Raw genomic sequence first — 5,000 nt, forward strand, 5'->3', positions numbered from 1 at the left:
CCACCCTTATGGGCAGCTGTCGTTGCTCCTGTAGATCCATTCTTTGCATGTGTCCATAGCATACCCTCCAGGTGAGGACCATCCGAGCCTTGGAAACACTCAGACAACCATCTGCGGAGAAGGTATCACGAGACACCCCCTACAAGTCCAGTACCATTCAGCTCACATTTCTCAGTCTTTCAGCACTCTTTCGACGATCTCTGGTACAATTCTTTTGCACCCATCCGCGGATGCTGGCATCAGCTCCTTGCCTGCCTGGCACTGTGGCAACTCCTCAGCGACTCTTTGCACTCCTCCAGCCTTTCTCTAGCTGGCAGGATTCAGTCCTGGCATTTGTGCCCACACCTGCCATCAGGTCCAACTGACCTCAGCTCCTCAAACTCTGTCCATCGTCCATCCTGGAACGTCTCCTGACGCCCCTTTGTCACTTGAAACAACTCTTTCACTTTCAATCAGAAAGAAACACCTTAGTCCACAAAACTTTCAAAACGACAGTCCATGATCCTCCGGAAACAGCAACAGATCATCTCAGCAGAGACAACCCTTTGATGACATCAGTCCAACTGTCCATGATGAACTTTTCCCTCACTTGAGAGACAGCTCAGTCCTTGAGAGAGATTCCCAGAGAGGCAGAGAGATCATCCACTGGCAACCTTCCATGATGATGTTTCTCCTCTTCGACCACTCCTCATTATTTCCCTGTAACTACAAACCAATGTTAGCACACACCCAAATTATTTCACCGCTTTCAACAATCAGTGTCAGTGTATACACTTCTCAACCTATATGATGTTGTATGCATGTATGGTGCATTCTAGTGAACTTGTTCATGACCTATAACACTTCTTTTGGCAAAATAATTTAAATTTCTACACTCTACCCCCCTTCCACAGAGAATAGACTTATTTTCTGTGGAACAGGTCAACTTCTCATATCTGAGAGGTACTTTGTGCCTAATGCAATCTCACGAATGCTTCGCACGCTTACAGTATTAAAACTCCAAGTCTGCAACGTTAACGTTAACCAAAATAACTAAAATAAACTCCCCAAAATAAAGTAAAACCCCAAAGAAATCAAAATAAACTTTTAAGTGAAACCAAAAATGAATTTAAACCAAAAATTAAAATATCTGCAAATAAAATCCCCAAAAGTGTACTTGTATGTGATCAGCAATGTCGGATATAACTACATGTCAACTAACTTTAGTCTTTATACTTAACATCTAACTTTGACTTAAGTATACTTGTGTTCAAGTGTATCAAACTTCACGTTGTCAGTTCTAAGTGATCAAATAAACCAATTACCCTTGTGGGCAAAATAACTCAAACCCCCAAAATAAATAAATAAACTGAAGAATGAAATTAAAATAAAATAAAATAAGAATGAGAATAAAAAATGAAAAGTAAGACTAAGCATGATAAGGAGAACGAGTCACTGCTCTAAAAAGCATTACTTTAAACTCCTACAGTCTCAAAGTGGTTTCTACTCACTCAACCTGATCTCACTCTCTCTGTCTGACCAGTCACTCCATGCTCCCTTGCAAGCAGTGTCCTTTTACGACAGGTCGTAAAATGCCTTCTTTATCTACTGTGAGGGAGAGACACACACTGGTTATAACATGTGTTATTACAAATGCTAAACAGAGACTCCACTTAGTAATGTTAAGAGAATAATTACAGCTATCAATAGCAGTGACTCAAAAATTAAACCCAGACATCTTAGATGATGTCCCAAACTGAAATTTAACTTTTAAAGAAATAAAACAAACAAAAATCCCTCCAAAGGAAAGCCATTACCATTTTTCTTAGGATTTTCTCATTTTAAGTTACTTAACAAACAACAGACATTTACACTCACCACAATGGAAGACTCCACACCACCTTGTCTCTTCCATTGCCTTCTTTCAACAAGCATTCACTAGTCTTTCTCTATAGGGCTCACTCACTCACTCACTCACTCAAACTTACCAACACCAGGTGACAAGACAAGACACTCACTCCTCACCCTCAGTCATCATGGCCCAGGCATCCTGTACAAGATTCGCGACTTCATTGCACAAGATGAGAGAAAGATCACAAACACTGAAATGGTCACAAAGAAAGAGTTCCTCAGCGTCCTGCCAAGGTTCAAGTGTCACCATATGTCACAGATTTAGGCAACACAAGTGGCTGAAAATAATTTAGAAAAAAAACTTTCATCAATTTTAACAAAACAAAACAGAAAGATGTCCAACTATTACTGTACGACCTGCAGTTCTAAATTAAACACGGAGAAGTAAAATAGCCCTGCATTTCGGGGAAGCATCCTTTGTCTCAAGTATGACAAAATTTTGAAAATATAAAGCCTAATTACAGAAGTTTAAAATTGCCATAAACAGAATTTGTTCAGTATCCAACTATTACATTACACATTTAGCTAACAGCCAACTGCGGGGAAGTACTGCTCATTCTCTGATATGCAATAAATTAAACCTTTCGTATGATGAGAATCCATTGTCTTGTAACAAAACAAGGACAGAATTCGAACATGCTACCCAGGTTCCAAACCACAGGTACACCAAATACAGGCCATTTACAATGCCACATCGAAAAATGCCCGGAGTTCTAAACTCTATATACCGGTATGCTTGCCTGACCAGGACTTCTATTACTGCCTATAGTCCAGGACTCACAGCCTCAAGCCTAGGTCTTGATGCCTAACCAGGTCTTATCTTATGCCTCTAGCTAGGACTTCAGTGGTTCTAAACCACTCACGCACGTCTGCGGATTGCCGCCCAGCCCCGGTCCTGGGGGAAAGAGCAGAGTTCAACATCAAAGATCCACGACTCTCACGTGGTGCGCACACTCTTTTTAGAAATTTAGAATTTAGAATTTAGAAATAAAAAATCCAAATCCATACTACCTCTATCCTGTGGTTCCCAATTGGTTCTTTACTCAGTCAGTCGTCGCTGAATATGAAGGCGTAGTGAGGCAAAGCCACCTATTTCAGGATCCCAGTAAAAACTTGGCGTCCAGTGCGTCCTTACGTCATCATATATCAGGGAGGACAATTTTTTGAGTTCGGCTCTCGAAGGACCAAAACATGTGAATAAATTCACTGTATCACCTTATCAAATTCAACCTGAAAGAAAACACACACAGGAGACAGAGGTAGATTTTAACATTCTGCAGCAGAATGGGGGTCCTGTTCATCACAGAGATGTTACAGCAATGACACAAGCCCCGGTCTGCTAACAGTGGTCTCATGCTTTTATTTGCCCCTAACACTAACGGAATCTTTAGCTTAACCAAGTAAGGTCATAATTCAGCTGACAGAAAGGAGAACCAGAACCAAATAAGGTCATAGTTCAGTTGACAAAAAGGAGAAACAGACAAGACGGTAGTTCAGAGAAGTGGTAACTTATCTGAGACAACCGTTGAGGAGATGGCCTATCTTCTCCAACATATGTCACATACATTACAGCAAGAGCTCACACAGGAACAGAATTCACATAGGGTTTAACCAAACAGAGTTTAACTAAAAACACAGCAAACAAAAGTCCAAACTACAAGTTATACTTTTATATTTTCAATAATACATATATAAATGCAGAGAATTTCTTAACAATCAAGGTGTATAATTATAATGTTGTGTAACGTAATGTTATTTTTAAACATCAACTTTTCAGGCATCCAAGGTCAAGCACGTACATAGTTGGTTTATGATTCCTGGTGTCTGCTAAACTTGAGCACTTCCTGTTGAGGAAGGTGTGCTGCTATCTCTCCTCTCCCGCTAAGAGCTCTGAGCTCTTCTTTGACACACTTTCCTCCTCTTGAAGACCCACCTGCTGTAAACTGCCTCAATCCTCTTTGGCTAACTCTCAAGTTCAAAGTCATGATACGTTATGGTGAATTTCAGACGATTATTCAGGCGTGTGCTGTACTGATCCCCTTGTCTGGGTACCTGCACAGTTTGGGAAGTTTACAGTTGATCATTTGGCCTTTTCAGACTTTTGGCTCGTCAGATGTCAACCTTGATAGGATGTATGTTTTTATTATGCTCTGACACGCATCTGATGTATGACACCATGTGATGTGCTCTTTACATTTCCTACAGTCAAAAAATTAACAAGTCAAAGTTCAGGTTAGTTGGGTGCCGCTGTAGATTGGGGTGGGGTGGAAACACATTGCATGCTGGGAGTCACACAGTGAAACTCGAGCATGCAGCTTTTACAGTAATCATGTTCATTTTACTGTATTTCTGTTTACTTAATGGTATTCCCATTCATTCAAAGCAATTCTGTTAGTTTTGCAATATTCACATTCATGTGTATTGTTATTATGAATTGTGGCTTTGTCTGTTATACCACATATTTTCTTCTCAGCAACTTTTTTTCTTTGTGTTAATTTTGTTTCGGCATGCTGTATCACTGTGATGTGTGTAAGTGGTTGTAATTTTCATGATCGTGTCATTTCTCACTTCCATCTAATCATTACGCCTCAGAAGTACCAGTCACTCCAACACAGTCTCATCCCAACTCATCAATTTCTGACTACCGTTGACCAGGCTGCAATTTTTGACGTCGAGAGCATACCTGCCACGCCACATGTTAATGAGGTCTCCTAAACCTAGACCTATCCCTAACCCAGACCGCCAGTGCAGTTATGCTGCCACAAGAGGGCGCCTGTGAGGCGCACATCACTTTTTGACTCCGAGGGCATACCTTAGATGTCAAAAAATGCAGTCTGTTCAAAGGTTGTCAGAAACTGACCTCATCTGACACACCCCATCAATTTTTTGCAAGACTGAACAAAAAATTGCCCTGTTACATGTATTTTTTTCCCCCAAATGGCTCTAGTCACAGGTAACATGTCTTGGTAATAGAAATTCCAATTGCCATTTCCAATTCAATTTCTATTTCAATTTTCTATTTCATTTTCACTTATGTAAACTGCCATTTCTCATCTGGGATTGAGTTGTCTATGCCACCTGTGTTGCGTGTGGTTGCCTAGTGATGCTGA

At 40.6% G+C, this 5,000-nt stretch overlaps 1 protein-coding gene across 1 annotated transcript in view; it reads left to right on the forward strand.

Moving 5' to 3' along the window:
- The window catches only part of cacna1da (calcium channel, voltage-dependent, L type, alpha 1D subunit, a), a 166,966-nt gene that overhangs the window by 92,030 nt on the left and 69,936 nt on the right, over nucleotides 1–5,000 (forward strand). The gene's annotated exons all lie outside the window — the stretch shown is intronic.

Source organism: Engraulis encrasicolus, chromosome 14, assembly GCF_034702125.1.
Source record: "Engraulis encrasicolus isolate BLACKSEA-1 chromosome 14, IST_EnEncr_1.0, whole genome shotgun sequence".
NCBI classification, from domain to species: Eukaryota; Metazoa; Chordata; class Actinopteri; order Clupeiformes; family Engraulidae; genus Engraulis; species Engraulis encrasicolus.